This window comes from Canis lupus, chromosome 17 (genome assembly GCF_048164855.1).
Source record: "Canis lupus baileyi chromosome 17, mCanLup2.hap1, whole genome shotgun sequence".
Taxonomy (NCBI): domain Eukaryota; kingdom Metazoa; phylum Chordata; class Mammalia; order Carnivora; family Canidae; genus Canis; species Canis lupus.
This window is the reverse complement of record NC_132854.1, coordinates 59,090,028-59,108,081: the sequence shown is the minus strand read 5'-3', so window position 1 is coordinate 59,108,081 and position 18,054 is coordinate 59,090,028. Positions and strand designations below refer to the sequence as shown.

At 36.9% G+C, this 18,054-nt stretch overlaps 1 protein-coding gene across 7 annotated transcripts in view; it reads left to right on the top strand.

Annotated features, from left to right (window-relative positions):
• The window catches only part of CAB39L (calcium binding protein 39 like), a 109,181-nt gene that overhangs the window by 24,760 nt on the left and 66,367 nt on the right, over nucleotides 1–18,054 (top strand). For 2 of the 7 annotated variants that reach the window (XM_072783189.1, XM_072783191.1), the window contains exon 1: nucleotides 10,668–11,100. The exons of 4 other annotated variants lie outside the window; for them this stretch is intronic. The gene's annotated coding sequence lies outside the window, so the exon portion shown is untranslated. Of the gene's footprint in view, nucleotides 1–10,667; nucleotides 11,153–18,054 lie in introns of those variants that run through there. One more of the 7 variants, XM_072783192.1, reaches the window with a different exon arrangement.

The window sequence follows — 18,054 nt, the reverse complement described above, 5'->3', positions numbered from 1 at the left end:
ACCCCTGAGCCTCCTGGGCTGCCCAATGAGCACTTATTTTGAAATCAAAATGCAAAAAGATAAATTTTGAAAGAAAAAAAAAGGCAAGAAAAGCACACATTTGTGAAACAAGATGCAATTTTGTGTTTGTATTTCTTAAAGATTTTTTTTTTATTCTTAGTTGTTAATAGACCATAATAGATCCTACTCCAGGTCATGTTTTATTAGTCTTCAGAGTAATGGCAATGGAATCCAACTATAATTACTGAACTAATTCCATCGATATTGTTCCATTCAATAAATTACCTGAATATGCTTTAGTATAAATGCTATATGTTTGTTTGCCATAAATGGCTGTGTTTGAATCTGAAAATTAAATATCTTGTCTAAAAGTACTTTCCATCATTAACAAGCTTCGTAAGCACGTAGAGATACTTAGAGACTAGTTACCCTTGATATTTTAAACTGAATAATTTATAACTCAAGGTTTTCTGTTCCTCTACTCAGTCTACTTCTTTCTTTGTACTTTTTGGCGTTCTTTTTAGATCTTGTTTTTCTTGTTGGCTCCAGAGCATTAGCTCATGAATTGTACTTTTAAAGACTTATAACAGGTATATAAAGCGATTTTCCAACAGAACATTTTTGTTAGTTGATTTCAATAATTTGTAAAAAAGTGAGAGTTTGTAAAAAAAATGGGAAAATTGGAAGATGACATACCTTATAAATAGAGGATGTGCTTTATTTCTCAAAGGGATGAAGGTTGTTCTTTTAATAGAAGGTATATTGTGTTCTTAACTTATTCAAGCAAGAACTTTTCACAGAAGTATCAACTATTGTGATACAGCAAAAAAGAGAAACAGATCCAGCAAAAAAGGACAGAGTAATACGAGAATTATTACTATCTAACTGTGGTGATAGCACTAAGCCCATTTTTGTTGGTTATGATGCTAGTTATATATTGACTCTTAAGATTCCATTAATTCTTTCTTATCTCATTCTTTGTTATGCCTTAAATTGAGAAGTTGGAAGAAAATCATAGCATGTATTTGATTTAGTGCAGTTATATCTTTTTGAAAGAAGTGAAATTGTAACTTTTTTTTAAGATTTTATTTATTTATTCATTCTTGAGATACACAGAGAGAGAGAGGCAGAGACCCAGGCAGGAGAAGCAGGCTCCATGTAGGGAGCCCCATGTGGGACTCGATCCCAGGTCTCCAGGAGCAGGCCCTGGGCTGAAAGCGGTGTTAAACCGCTGAGCCACCAGGGCTGCCCTGGAATTGTAACTCTTAAACTTAGAATTTGGAATACATAAATTATAGCCTTTAGCTTTTATTCTTACTGTAATTATGTGGGGTTTTTGATAAGGTCAATTTTTACTCTGCTCAAAGGCACATTTTATTACTCTACCTTCATTCTCGAAAGATGACCTTGAGTCCTTTCCTGAGAAAATTAAAGCAAATTTGTGCTCCCTAACATCATTCCTCTTTACTTTGACAGTTTCTTTATTCAAACTTTATCTTTCCTTCTCATTTTAGAAAAATATGTATCATTCTTCTTGGACATTCAACTTTTCACTTTCATTCCTGATCCTTTCTTCCATTGTGAGCTCAAAAATCTCACCCCATTGAAGCCAGGCTGGAACCACCATAGCCTACCGCAGTACTGCAGACATAAAGCAGGGAGAGGACTCTAGGGCAGTCGTCCCTGGGAAACTGGTAATATTGGTTCTGATCCAGGTAGCATGGCTCAACTACCATGCCTTGAAGACTGAATGAGAGGTTGCAGTCTTAGTAGTGCAATCAAGGACAAAATTAGGAATGTAGGAGGTTAAGGATTGAAGGCACAAGCATATAATACTGTTTCCAGGTGTCTGATAAGGAATGGAAGGAGAACCTAAGGGCTAAAAAAGGGGGGTTTTGTTTGCTTTTTTTAAATTTTAAATTCTCAGTAGATTGAGTGGGACAGATACGAGGAAGATGTAAGATGAGAAGGGGATAATCAATGGGGTGAGATTACTATTATTCACGTAGCATTTGCGTCTGAAAACTAAATTGTTTGGTATTTATATCTTGCACTTCTAATCCCGTTTCTATTTCCACATGACCAAACCATACCCGTCATTCACGACTGACTTCTAGTGCCACCTTCTCTATGGAACATTCTTCTGAATTTTTAGGGTATTTCATTAATCTTTTCCTTTGTGATTCATAACTTTTTGTCTAACATTATAGTTATTTTTGGTACCTGTCTTATATCCCCTATTAGAATATAAATTGCTTATTCTGACCTCTGTCCCCATAGAGCATATTGCCCTCAGCTGGCTGAATGAATGAATCTTGTACATTATTTTTAAAGCTTTTATTTTTAAGTAGTCTCTATACCCAGCATGGGGCTCAAACTCATAACCCTGAGATCAAGAGTCAATGCTCTATCGACTGAGCCAGCCACGTGCCCCTGAATCCCATACCTTTAAGTGATAGAAAGTTGTAATAGAGCCTTGCCATTATAAAGTATTTAGGGCTATTCCACTTAATTGTATGGTTTGTGTACTGTCCAAAGACTCCTGCCAAGGATGCGAGTGAGGCCTGAAATCCAGCTCACATTCCCCTCTCCCCATACCAAAATATGTGCCAGACGGGTGCAGGGCTGCATCTGCCTGGAGGATGAAGTTACTTGTTCCTTACATGAAGGTTCTATTTGCTGGTTAATCTGTGCATCTGCTTGATTGCAGCTGTCCCTTTCTCCAGCTCTTACCAAAACATCATATAAGCTAAAAGCAACCCTGAAAGTAATGACAGTATTAACTGAAGTTCATTATGAAAATTACTTTGAGTTGTATAGAAACTATCCAAAAATGATTTGTTGAAAGAAAAGTTATGGATCAATCAAATTTGAAATGAAGCATTATTATAGAGCCATCTCCCTGGTAATTTACTATTAATTTCAGATTTACACTTCTAGAAAGTTTGAGATTGCTTGTAAGTTTTAACTGAGGTCAGTTCGCTAATAGTCCCATTTCCCTTGCCACCACTTCAACTCTATCTTTTGGTTAGGATAATCTGATATGAGGTAGACATTTTTTTGCCTTTATTCCTTTAGTACTGTTGGTGGTGGAACTCATGATAGTGACTTCTGGAAGTTTTTCTAGTTTGATTTGAGGGTTAAGCCATAGAAAAAAAGAATATATTTATTTTTTAAACCCATTCCATTTCACTAGTTTTCTGGTTTACTGATTTGTCTAGTTATTTATTTATGTGTCTGTGTAATATATAATTTCCATAGTCCTGTGAGAGATAGATGGAGTGTTCCTACCTAAATATATAGGACAAAGCTTAGAGATGTTAATTGACTTGGGCACAGGGCAAGCAAATGATGAAGCTAGGCTATTATCCCTAAGCTATGCTTTTATAAAATGCTGCATCCAGAATTCTTTTAGTAGAATTATTTTAGTCTGGTTGGTGTATAAGGCAAATTAAAAAGTCCTTGAACACATATCTAATGGCTTATTGGTATGTGGGTGTGTGTATCTCTGGAGCACCTAGTATAGCACTTTGTATGTACTAAGTGTTTAATAAATAGAGTCAGTTACACACTGCTTGTGAGTCTTCCAGTGGTTTTGCCTCATTCCAGAGTAGTGACAGGACAACTACAAGTGGACTGACGTACTTTTCACACATTCTAGAGTTTGTTTTTTATTAGATAAGTAGAGAAATGTCTAGCACCTAACTAAATGCCAGGCACACATGCAGACTACTTCACTTGACCCTCACAGCCAGTCCTGGGACTGTATATTGTTCTCTCTAATTTAAAGATATGGTCCTTAACGCCCAGTTTTCCTTATATCTAGGTCTACCTAATACCAAAGAGACTGTGACTTCTGAAACCACCCGCTTAGTATCTGAAGAGTATTCCAAATAGCTTATCACACAAAGGCCTTCATAGGCTGTGTATATATGTTTATTTACTGCTAAATAGATACAGCTGTGGATTGTACCATTTTAGCATTAGGGAAGCAAATGCTGGCATGGGAAGATCTTAATCCTGGGGCTAAATATTGCAGCTGCCGCTGCAGCTCAATACCAGCAGGGGGCCAGAGTAGTGCTGGAAAAGTGCGACAAACCGACAAACCGAACATTCCCAGCTCTAAGAGACTACTCTGGTGTTTTGGAAATAAAGCCAATAGGAGCAAGGGTGTCACCTAATTTTTGTTATTCAGCTTCCTCCTTCCTAAAAAAAACAAACACAAAACAGGAGATGGGCAGCATAGTATAAGAGAGAAACCAGAATAATTCAGATAATCTATTACCTTACTGAAGTTAATTACAGGATCTTTCAAAGATTTCCAGATTTGGCCTAGGATTAGCAATTAGCAGACAATTAGAAACATAGGTGTGGTTTAAAAAAAATCTTTATCATTGAAATATAGTTTGACATAGTGTTATGTTAGTTTCAAGTGCACAACAGGAAATGTGTTTTCCACCCTATCGACTACACTTCATTTCTGTGCAACCTCTAAAGCATTTCTCCTGTAGCACTTCTTCTATATATTCTGCTTGTATGAGGCAATTTGAATATCTTTAAGCAACTTGCAAGGCCACAATGTTAATAAAGTTCAAAATGGAAATGATGAAGAGGAAGAGCTAGGGTTATCTATGGCATGGGTCGCATGACAAGCCCCTAAAGACTTTAAACAGGTTCTTTTCTTTGGGGTCCCTTAACTGGCTGATGAAGGCCAAAGGCTATTAAAGAATAAATCAAATGTAATTTCTAGGCTGTGTGCAGATGTAGTTGTGATACTTGGTATTTATACTGTGGTCTTTACAAATAGAGCAAAACGGAAACAAAAGTATGAATGAGAAGTGAAGAAGTGAGAATAAGAGAGAAGTAAATGCCACTAAAAAACCCAAAGACCAGTAGTTACTCAAATTAGCAAAATTGCAACCATAGGTGTGCAGTACATTTTAGCATACTCCAACACATGCATATGCATGTACGTATACATACATCTTACAATGGTAAAAGTAATAGTCATTTCTGTAATAACACTTGTTTTGAAACAAGTGTGTTCCAACATGACTGATCTGTAGGGAACAATTGGGCATAATGCACATTTCTTGTTTGCTTTTGTCATGTATGAGAAGTACTACATGAATGCAGAAATTGCCCTGCTGAACCAAACCACATAGGAATACAGAAAATGTACACATGCACACACTTAAAACACCTACTAGCAATCTCACTGTACCATGTGTTATGAGACATTCAACACATTTGGTGTTAGAACCTTCCAGCTAATATCAGATGGCCCTATTTCCACTATTTCACAATAACTCACAAGCTACAACTCTTCTAACACCCACCTTCATTAGCAAGTGCCAGTCTTTTTCAAGGTAAAGTGTCATATTTATTGTAGTATTTATGTACTTTTTAGCCATTTAACATACGTAAAGCTGCTGTTTTTATTAGGTTCCTACCTTTTCTCAAAAAAAGAAAAAAATGGCTCTGATGAAATTTTTGAGTATTGAGTTTCAATACTGCTGTACTTTGCTTTTTGTCTCTCCAGTGTGATCACAGGCCTCAGCTAAATTAGTATGAGCAAAAGCAGGGAGGCATAAAGTGAGAAAGATACAAAAGAACCTAGAAGATACAATTAGAAGGTAAGAGAGACAGGATTAGAAAGAAAAGATATGATCAGAACCTAGGAGGAGCCTGAGGACCCAAGCATCTTTGACTTCTCCCTTGGGCAAAGATAACAGTCAACCCCAGAACACAAAGGACCCTATTGAGATGCATCCTCGGTGAAAGAGACCAGATTTACCCTTATTTGTTTGGAAGAAGCAGTTTAACCCGGGGGCTTAAGTGATACACAAAGCAATGAAGCCTGTTAGAGACAAAATCACAACAGCAAGTCCAGATTCACTAATTTCTGACTTTGCTTAGTAGACAACAAGAAGTAAAATTATTAAAGCCAAAGAGAACCTAAAATATAAGATAGGTAGTTGTACTGTCAAAGATATTCGAGTCTGAGAAATCAGGGCTTGTGATTTCCCATCTCCTGGACACTCCCAGCCTCCTGAATATGATTCCCAAACAAGTGGACTGTGTCAGCAGGAAAGCTCTCAATCAGGAACCATCCACAATGACCTTCTCAGTGTGATTTGGGGGGGATGGGTGATAGGAGAGATTCTCCCAGAGATTAGAGACTAGACTCTGGGGCAACCAATTTGGTGACTAAAGAACTCATTTCCCTTCCCAGACAGGGAAGCTTGCTCTTCCTGTCCAGCAAAATATCATATACATTATAGACTGATGTTTCCTTACTTCCCTTTTTTCATGCAGGAGTATTTATTGCTGGTGTCCATTTCTTTTTACTTTGCCCTGTTTATTAGATGTCTTGGAGTAGGGGGTTTAAACTTACAGTTGAGCCGTAGGGATGGTTGACCATAAGGAGCTGCCTCAAACTTGATTGAGAAGCATATAATCAATAGAGATATTGGAGCGGGAAGCAGTAAACAAGTTAGAGCGAGGGTGAGTGTACTGTTAGTCACATTTGGAAACCTTGCCCAATGTTAGGCAGAGCCATTGTTGAAAGTGTAGATGTAGGAAAAGGGTAGATGTAGATACTAAACAACCAGGTTGAACTTTTTTATAGGATAGTTTTATATAATGCACGAATGTAACTGAGTGACTCCAACTGCGTATGCTTTGAAGGTCAATCATAGTGCAGATAATTTCACCCAGCATTTCACGTCATTTTCAAAAGAAGAGAAAGGCTTATCTCACCAAAAATAATCTTTTATTTGCCACCATTGGAAGTGACTGTTACCAGCTTTTTACTCTCAAATTGGTAATTAAAGGAAGCCATTATCATTCTTTTTCAATTCATAGTGGAAGAGAAGCTCTTCTCTACAAAACAAGTCAGCCAAGATAGCAGAAAGAAGAATCAAAAATTTTTAAAGACCAGTTTTCTACCCCTGATGAAATGATTGATTTAGGCAAGGATCATCAGTGAAGACTGAAATTTTTGGAGGAAGCATTGGTGGAGAGCTTCATCTTTGCATCTTATAAATGATGTCTCTATCTTACTAGCTAGTCAAAAAGGAAAACAAGTCTTTTCAATAAATTTGCTATTATTTTCTTTTATTACCTTAACTCATAGAAATATCTTATTTATTATTTTAGAGGCTTATTGTATTTTCCTGGTTTTTTGTATGCCTAGTAATTTTTGACTGGATGCCAGACATTATGAGTTTTATGCTGTATGCTAGATTTCTTTTTTTTTTTAAAGATTTTATTTATTTATTCATGAGAGACAGAGAGAGAGAGTGAGAGAGAGAGAGAGGCAGAGCACACGGCAGAGAGAGAAGCAGGCTCCCCAGGGAACCCGATGTGGGACTCAATCCCAGGACTCCAGGATCATACCTTGGGCTGCAGGCGACGCTAAATCACTGGCCACCTGGGTGCCCCTGTGTGCTAGATTTCTAAAAATGTCTTCAGATATTTTTAATTCTACTCTAAGATGCAGTTAATTTATTTATAAAGAATTTTTATCCTTCCTGGATGTGCTTGTAAGTTCGATAAGGAAGAACCAGAACAAGTTTTGATCTAGGACTAATTTAGTCCCACTGCCAAGGCAGTGTCTTTCAGAGTTTCCTACCCAATTTCCCATACATTTTGAGATTTCTTCACTCTAGCTGTAGGGAACAAGAACTACTTCTAGTCCCTGTGTGAATACTGTGAATTCTTCAGCCCGATTCTTTCTATTGGTTCTTTTCCTGTCCTTGGAGAGTTTTCTCACAGACGTGCTAATCAGTTTGCAGATGAAGATTTGAAGAGAAGCCTCTGCAGACCTGTGGGACTCTCTTTGCAAAGCTCTCCTCTGTATTCTGCTCTGTGAATTGTGGTCACACAGGCCTTCTTGAATTCCCAACCCTTGTCTCTTTAACTCAGGAAGCCTGCCACGCTCTATTTGGGTTCCCCTTCCTGCTCCGCAGCCTGAGGCAATAATTACCTTGTTTCCCTTCTCTCAGGGATTACTGGGCTGAGCTGCCTGGTGTCCAGTGTCTAAAAACCATTGTCTTACATATTTTGCCCAGTTTTTAAGTTATGTAAGGCAGAAGAGCAAATTCAGTGCCTATTCATCATATCCTGAAACAGAATTACAGTCCACTATAGTTGTACTTTTTAATTTATCTGTTCAAATAATTTTTAGAAGAATGTACTTTTAAATTTTCAAGTGTTGATACTGTTGGTTCAAAGCCTATTTGCTTATCTGTTAAAAATTTTTAAAATAACTTTTAGTTTTATCATCTTGTTTTCAGAGAATGAAGCTTGTACCATTTCTCCTTTGGAAACCTTTATTGGTGTGTGTGTGTGTGTGTGTGTGTGTGTGTGTGTGTGTATTAATATATGGTCACTTTTTGTGATTTCTTTGTGTGCATTTTAAAAAATGGTGTTTGGTAGGAATCAAATATAAACTCACAATCCTATTAGTCTTGGTGTGTATTTTGAATACTTTGTTTTTATTTTGTGCCTTAGAATCATAGATTGATATAATGTCTCCCAATATTAAAGTGATTTTTAAATAATTAACCTCATAGTCATTCTAAGCACTATCCTTACTAATTCTGAATTTCTTAGGTATACTAGAACTCTTTGAGTATAATCTTGGACTCAGGAAGATACAAGGCACTTACTATCCCCTGGTGATTTTAGGATAATATCCATTTAACATTTTTTAAAAAGATTTTATTTATTTATTCATGAGAAACACACAGAGAGAGGCAGAGACATAGGCAGAGAGAGAAACAGGCTCCATGTAGGAAGCCTGATGTGGAACTCGATCCCGGGACTCCGAGATCATACCCTGAGCAGGCATATGCTCAACTGCTGAGCCACTCAGGCATCCCTAACATTTTGTTTAAAGTAGGAAATAAAACTCTTAAGTTTAACAAAACTACAAATTAAAAGAATTATTGGCAGACTAATTTCTAGTCTTCTTTGGTGCCTATTTCTTAAGTGTTAACCAAATTGCCTTATAATATATTTAAATTTTAAAAGTCTACTGTAGGGACACCTGAGTGGCTTAGTAGGCTCAGGTCATGATTTTCGGTCAAGAGATCTAACCCTGCATCCAGCTCCAGGCTCTGGACTCTGGTCACCAGTGATGATGCAGTGTCTGCTTGAGATTCCACTTGAGATTCCCTTTGCCCCTCTCCCCCCACTTGTGATATCTCTCTATCTCAGAAAATAAATAAAATAGTTTAAAATAAATAAAAGTCACTTTAAATGAACCACCTTAAGAAATATCCCTGGGTATTTATTTATTTATCCCTTAAGGGTATCCCTGGGTGGCTCAGCGATTGAGTGCCTGCCTTTTACCCAGGGTGTGATCCTGGAGTCCCAGGATTGAGTCCCGTGTGGGGCTCCTGGCATATGTTTCCAATCAAAATTCTTGGGCTCTTCTTCTGATGACAGATCACTCAATTAGAGAATTGACAGTAGTTAGTAGACCTGTTATGTTTTAATCTTTATTCTCTGCAGAACTAGAGTATCTCTAAGAATATGAGCTTAAATAAAGTGCAAGGCAAAAATCTATAAATAGCTGGTTATTACCCTTAAGAAAAACAAGCAAATAAAGCTTGGCTTTATTTCTTAAATTATATATCATGTGTTTAATATATATTCCCTAATATACACATATATTTATTTAAAGATACATATTTCTTTTTTTTTAAGATTTTATTTATTTATTCATGATAGACATAGAGAGAGAGACAGAGACAGAGACACAGGCAGAGGGAGAAGCAGGCTCCATGCCAGGAGTCCCACACGGGACTCAATCCTGGGACTCCAGGATTGCGCCCTGGGCCAAAGGCAGGCGCCAAATGGCTGAGCCACCCAGGGATCCCCGGGAGGGGGACATCTAAACAAAGTAATTATATTTGGTTTGCACATAAATAGTATAAGCTGTTCTACTTAATTTTTTTGGTGTCAAAATTATTCTGTGTCCTTTGTAATTTTCTCTTTTATAAGTGCAAATGTTGGATCTCGGTTTCAAAGTATGCCCCTATTTTATTTTATTTTTAGTTTTTTTTTTTTTTATTGGAGTTCAATTTGCCAACATATAGCATGACACCCAGTGCTCATCCCACCAAGTGCCCCCCCCAGTGACCATCACCCAGTCGCCCCCAACCACCCACCCACCTTCCCTTCCACCACCCCTTGTTCATTTCCCAGAGTTAGGAGTCTCTCATGTTCTGTCTCCGTCACTGATATTTTCGCTCATTTTCCTATTTTAAAATACGTTAAACTTTTACACACTTAAATGATAAATACTCTAATTCTAAAATCGTCCTTGCTTTTTAAAGTCTGAGATTAAATTCATGATACTTGAGTATCTCCTTGCTACACTTTTATTATCAGGATTGGGAATTCAGCATCTTCTTCTCTGGAAAACTTAACAGATCAGCAAATGACTCTGTTATTATCTCTATCAACACACCTTTGTCGGAAACTTGCCTTTACGATTTTCAGCAGCATTGTCAGGCCATTTTAATCTGTGGACAAAATGCCACACATGAGCAACCATGGGATTTAGAGAAAAATACTTTGCTTATCCCTCTTTGGGGGGGGGGGGTAGGGAGGGAGCAGGTTTTAAATTTGCCTGCGCTTAACTGCTCCACACACATTCTTGCACACATTGTGGTGCCGCACAGCTGGGGGGAGGAAGAGCAGGGGGAGGCCGAGGCAGGCTGGTCAGACCAGAAACAGAGCCTCCCGTGACAGATGAAGAGAGGAGCGGGGCCTGGAATCCGAGAGCCACAGGGAGTGGAAATTTACAGCCGCCCTGTGCAGCGAGCGCTCCAGTGATCACTTTCTGCTAACGTTTTCCGGTGGTGACTGTTACTCTTCAAAGACAGAGAGAGAGAGAGAAAGTCAAGACGGGACTGTGGAAACTCCTCTCCCTGTGCCTCTTTTGGTCTGAGGAGCCCCCCTCTATTAAATGGAAGAGAAAGCGGCCCCGTGCAAAGTGCTGTGAGCCCGGGAAGAGCTGTCTTCAGCACCTCACCATGTGTCCTCTTGCAGCTTAGCCGAGCCTGGACATTGCTGTGACATTCCGTGAGTATCAGCTGGGGCATCTCCACCAGCCCCTAGGAATGGAATTGATAAGGTAAACTTCAGTGTCAGTTGAGGTCTTACAGCTTGTTGCTTTTGCATTCGTTTTAAACCCTGTTGTTACCTTGTTCCTTTGTGCTTGAAGAACTGCTGTTACTAGGAGAGGTTTTAAAAAAAAAAAAAACGACAACAACCACAAAACAATACTTCTCTGTTGCCTAAGGCGCTTGAACCATTACCAACTATTCTGTGTCCATGGAATATCTTATTTTGGAAATGGGTTTTTATTTACAAAGAGTCTCTAAAAATAAAACAGTGGCAGTATTACCACTTTCCCCGTTTCCTTTTCCATTGCATGAAAATTCAAAAGTTATCTCTTTCTGCTCTATTGTCAGTATATTTCAAATCATCGTTGTGATGTTTGGCACTTTCCATTATTATAAATTACACCATTTCTACCCTAATTTGAATGGAAGTGTTAATGATACCATTAACTAAAAGGACATGTGATTTAAATGTTGAATGCTTCTGCTAGACCTGATGAGTGACACATGATTTTTTTTCAAAGTTCTGTGATGAATATAAAAATTAGATCCATTTACATATCAAATTTACTATTTGATACAAAACGAATGTACATGGATTTCAAATTAAGGATTAAAACAGTTATTTTGTTCTTTCTTTTAAGATTATTTATTTATTCATGAGAGACAGAGAGAGAGAGAGGCAGAGACACAGGCAGAGGGAGAAGCAGGCTCCATGCAGGGAGCCCGATGTGGGACTCGATCCCAGGACCCCAGGATCATGCCACGGGAGGAAGGCAGACACTCAACCACTGAGCCACCCAGGCATCCCAGTTATTTTGTTCTTAAAGCTGATACCAAGCTCTCATATAACATTGTTACTCTGCTAAAGAACTGTTACAGCCAGATGCATATACCTATACAAGCAATGCAGCAGAAAGAAGAAAAAAGAAAAATAGTCTCGTAAAATATGTATCACATCCAAGAGAAACTTGATTTGTACAACCTTAACACAGGACACTGTATATTAATTTTTTATATGTCTTTTTAAAGTATCAGTGGAAGACACGTAATCATTCCTCTGTGGGAGGAAGGAAATGTATATTGTTAGCTGCTAACCTGAGTCATTGCATACAGATGCACCATTCTAAGCAAAGTTTCTAATTTACTCTCTGCCAGCCTCAGAAAATATGTCCATCATTAATGATTCAAGTGCGTCCCTTAAGTTTCAGAACAGCTTAGCTGAAATGAAAACTTGAATAGTGCCAGTAAGCATATCAAAAGGGTTTATACCCTAGACATAATATATAAAATGGCTGTATTTCCTCTATGTGTACAGAAGCCTGTAGAACAGGTTTGGCTTTGTGGCTTTTTTTTTTTTTTTTTTTTTTTTTTTATTGCCTTCACCTATGTATAAGAAGAAACTCAGCTGGTGTTGGGAAGATTTTTCCAGACCAGTATCTAGTACTTAAAGTCAAAAGCAAGTAAAATAAAGATATTATCACAAACCAACTTTTCTTCTTTACAGAAATTCCCATCCTCAGCCTTCTTAAACAATGGAAGATCTGCACACAGCTTCACAATTGTCAGAATAATTTTTTATTTTGAACTGTTAAGTCGTTGGTATTATCTTAGTGGTTTCATCGTTTCGTAAGCCCATAGGAATGTCAATATGACAATAAAGAACAAATCATTCCCAGTTTGCAAATGTTTTGACTTCAGAAGTTTATTATAAGTGGGTTGTTAGGAATTTGAGACCCATCTTCCCTGGAAAATAATTTAACAAATGATTATTTGACTTTTATTATAGCCTAAGAATGTATTTTAGTCACACTATAGAAAAACTATTTCCATCCTGAAAAACAGTAGAAAATCAATTCTAGTAATGAAACTAAATGTAAAAAACAATTATGTTGAATAAGACATTATTTTTATTTATCCTAGATATCAATGCTTGAAGAAAAGCAAATTTAATGAGATGGATGGGTTTCTGGAAGGATGCTTATAAACAGCATTTCTAGGTACTTTTGAGAGCTCCCAAGGTTGATTGCACACCTTGTATGAGATCTAATCTCATATTACAATTTGTGATTTTTATTTTCCTTGCTATTAGCATATTTCTAGCCATTGCTTTCATGCTTATCACCCATTTCTGAAGTGTAGCTCAGTGGCACGTAAGTAGGTACCTAATAAATAGTTACTAGATGAGGACTAAACCTTTTCTTCAGTTCACAAAAATGGAAACTGAGTAATTTTTCTAAGATGTCTAAAAAAGGAAAGGGATTTAGGGGCATATGATTTTCATTATGAGAAAGATATGGCCTGACAAGCATTGACTGAGTTGTGAGACACAAATCAATACTAGTGCAGAATAGGCCTAACCAGTAAGAGCAAAAGGGAAGACTTTGGTGTGACTTGGTGGCAGCCCTGAATAAGTAGGGATGGTAATGAGGGAAGGGTTTACAAGCTTGGTATCTTGCGTACATGGGACATTCTGAAGTAAGGTGTCAACTTTATGTATTTGCATAAGCATACTTGGACCCATATGAAGAAATGAGGCCTATTTAGAAAGCTCAAAGTAGGTCTATCCAAATTAAGTTTAGTTGCACTGGTCCTACAAGTTCCTCTAAAGTATTCGAGTACAAAATTTAAAAGTTGGTAATGTAATAAAGGTATTATAATGAAATAAGCAATACAATGAATGCAGAGTACACTTAGATTATTTTTAATGGCAGAAAACCTTTTTCCTTTTGATCAAGAAATACTTTCTTTGTTCTACTTCAAAACTATAAACCTTGTCTTGATAACTAACAGTATCTAACCAAAATTTGATGACTGTTATACATAATGTGTATGTGCTTACAGGAAAGACTAAAAAAAGAAAAAGTGAACTTTGTGCTTCCCTTGATAATTCTGTTGTGAAATATAACCACTTGTGAATTTATTTTTTTTAATTTTTTATTTATTTATGATAGTCACAGAGAGAGAGAGAGAGAGGCAGAGACCTAGGCAGAGGGAGAAGCAGGCTCCATGCACCAGGAGCCTGATGTGGGATTCGATCCCAGGTCTCCAGGATCGCACCCTGGGCCAAAGGCAGGCGCCAAACCACTGCGCCACCCAGGGATCCCCGACTTGTGAATTTAAATAAGATCTGATGCTTTAATTACAAGTACTAGTTTTTGAGAACACTGAACTAGTTTCAGACCTCTGCTATAAATGAGATTGTGATATTCTAATATAGAATTATCACTCATTGGCAGTCACTAATAGTTAGTAGATAAAGAAAATTTGGGCAGCCCAGGTGGCACAGCGGTTTAGCGCTGCCTTCAGCCTGGGGCATGATCCTGGAGTCCCAGGATCGAGTCCCACGTCAAACTCCCTGCATGGGGCCTGTTTCTCCCTCTGCCTGTGTCTCTGCCTCTCTCTCTCTCTCTCTCTATGTCTTTCATGAATAAATAAATAAAATCTTAAAAAAAAAGATAAAGAAAATTTTAGCTCTGACAAATGACTGGGGCTATCAACAGAATCACTGTGAACTTAATGAGTGAGGTTACTGGTGGTTTTTCCTGGAATAGTAGTCTAGTAGGTTATTATTTATAACAACGAATAAATTAGCAGTTGTACGTCTTCCTAGTAACTTCATGTACTAATTTTATTTTTAAATTATTTCACTGGTTACAATACATTAGAATTCAGAAGTGGTTCCCAATGGACATGGGTTTCTCTTCTTATTAAAGAGTTTTTAGTCTGATGTCTGACCAAGGCTTCCAGATAAATGAGGGTGCATTAAAACTTCTCACGAGTTTTCCATTTCTATATAAATTGTCCATTTTTAGTAAAGATCTTCAAACTGTGTTAATAAAACTTGTAAAAACAAAATCGTTAATAGTCATTTTGAACTGAGAAAAAGAATGATCAGTGAAAGTCCTTATTTATACTTTATTGTCTACAGATTTTCACTCATTTCTGTAGGTTTTCATGTGAACTATTTAATCGTGGTGCCTTCTAATTACATTTAGCCTATATATTTAAAAATAGAATCATTAAAGGACAGAAGACATTGATTGAATGATACTTTGACATATATGCTGTAATGGGTTTGGTGTCATAACATGTATTACTAGAATAATATGCATTGTCATTTATTATCTCTGTGAAGGCATTTCTAAATTATGACATTGTCAGTGGAGGAAGAAGGGACTACTTGGATACAGCAAATACAATAGAACCTGTAGGTATATTTTTTCAGTTTTAAAATATACCTTAAATCAAATGCACCCATTTAAAGAGAACAGTCTTAATGAATATTGACAAATGTATACACTCCTGTAACCTCCATTTCATTAATTTAAAAAAAATGGATCCTACAAGCCCAGTTACCTGCCACACATGTACTTTGATTATATCATTTCTATCTGTGAGTTCTGTTTGGAATGCAGATAAAAGAATGGGGATTCTTGAACTTCAGTGATTTTTTTTTTAATGTAGTGATAAGCTTATTTTAATTTTTTCAGTTTAAGAGAAGGTACTTATGTCTAAAGTTTAAATTAGCAAGCTCTAAGAAAGAATTTTGGAAATGTTCCTCTCTCACTCATTGTTGATTGTAGCATAAACTTATGTGAAAGGAAAGAAGGCTCATTTTGGAGTTGGCTTTGTTACAGTGAGTTAGGAGTTTGGTTACTTTTTATAGTTTTACCTATGGAAATCTTGAGATTTTTCTTGGCCTCAGAGATAAATTTCTCAGTTTCTTAAACTTTTGTGGGAAACCTTTGAAATTAGAACTATTTTTGAACAATACAATTGGAGGTTAAACTTAAAGGACTGGAGATACTCATTAGCCACTTACAGATAGATGTTTATTTTCCTTTAAATATTTTAAGGAATAAAAACAAGGGAATTCAGTGTTCCAAATGACCTTTTCTCTTAGCTTCCCCATCTCTCTTCCCCCGTAAACACTCCTCTGCACTTATGTCACTGAACATAGTCAGATGACTCACTCGAGTGATTGACTTTGGGCCATCTTTAATGACGCTCACACATAAGTTAGGAATATGAAATATTTTACTGTGTATTAGAAAAGGGAATGCTGCCAAATCTACTACAAAGTCTGCAGGGCCCGAGTTCCCTGGGAGCAGAGCTGAATAATTTTTTTTGGCTTTCTCTCCGGAATCTGAGCCAAGTTCTACCCTTTATGAAATTTCATAGCCAAAGTAACAGAAATCATATTTGTTTGACTAATCCTTTGAAAAGACATGGTGATCAGATATTCCACAGTTAGAACTTTAAAACACAGTTGTTTAGTCATTAAAATATCATGTATGGGAAGGTGTTTCCATTATAAAAGAATTTGCATGACCTATTAAACGAAGTTCAGGGGAAAAATCCCAGAAAATTTGAAAGAAAAAGAAGAATTTAGCATCCGTAAGCCAATTACCCAGAGACAATCACCATTAACTTTTGTAAATTATTTTTTCTTTGCATAGATTTTGTGGACTTGTGTTTTGTTTGCTCTTAAATCTATAAAAGGGGGATACTGTTTTCAAACAACATTTACATTTTATTTCACATTCTTTGCAAAATATTTTCATAGCCAGAGACCACATTTCATCAAACCTAAGAAGTCACTGGCTGTAAGTCATATACTCTATATACCTCTAAGAAAGAAAGAAAAAAACCCTGCTAACTAGGATAAAGTCCCCTTTGTAAGAATCGCCTAAATCACCTAAATTTCTGAGATATTAAGATGTTTTTTAAAATGTTACAAAGATAACCATTATTTTAGTTTAATTTTGTTAAGACAGATTGCCAGAAGCAGAGTTACTACTAAATCAGAGGTTGTGAACATTTAAGGGTTCTGGATCCATATTGCTAAATTACTGTCCAAGTAATATTCCCATCAGCATGAGCCAGAGGAGGATGGGATCAAGGAGATGTACCAAGGAGAGGACTTCCGTTGTTTTTCTGTTTTTAGAGCCGTGTAGTCAATTACATAGGAACTTGTGATATTGTTCTCTATTTCTTCTATATGCCCCATGTATTTTAATTAAAATACCCAAGGGAAAAGTCCTGCTAAAGCATTTTGATTAGCTTGATGGTGTCACAATCCATTTGTGAGCCAACTGCCTTAGCCAGGGCAGTGGAAGGAACACTCTGACTACGCCTGGGTCATGTTCCCACCCTTTGGGGAGGGTGGGATGGGAAGTAGAGCAGACAGGTCTATCACCAGGAGAAACAGAGACCAAACAGCTACCAGAGATTTTTTCTTTTTTCTTTTACTTTTCTGATTCAGTTAATTTCTGCTTCTATTGCTATTATTTTCATCCTTCTTTTCTTGGAGATTTTTGGGGTGGTGGTTTCCTTTTTAACTTGAATTCTTATTTTTATTCCCCTATGAATTAATTATAATTGTAGATTCGTAACCTCCCACATGTCCTACCAACAATATCAAGGCTTCCTTTCAAGAATTATTTCTGATTTTCAGCATTTATTTTGTTGAACTCTCGTGGGCTTGGTTCCATCTCATCTTTTTATAAAATTTTTAGTAAGTATGCACAATCTGTTCACACATAAATATGTTGGCTAGAGATTTAATTATGAGGCTATATAGACCTTCCCTTTCAGAACTCTGTAGGTTTTCTCTTTGTTCTGATGACATTTAGTTTTATGGAAGTTCAAAGGCAACTTGATTTTTATCCTTTGTTGTTGTTAAGGTCATTTTATAGGAATGAGCTTTGAGAGTATAATATTTGTTTCTTTTAAAGCCACAAGACATTGAATTTGGGGTGTTACTATTAATCTCAACTGGAAGAGTTCTTTAAGTGACTAGGTTTAGATCTTTTTTCTGCTTAAGCTGTTACATCGTTGTTGCTTCTGCTTCATTTTTTAGATTTATTTTTCTTGTTGGCTTCCTCCCCCTCCCCATAATAATACCTGT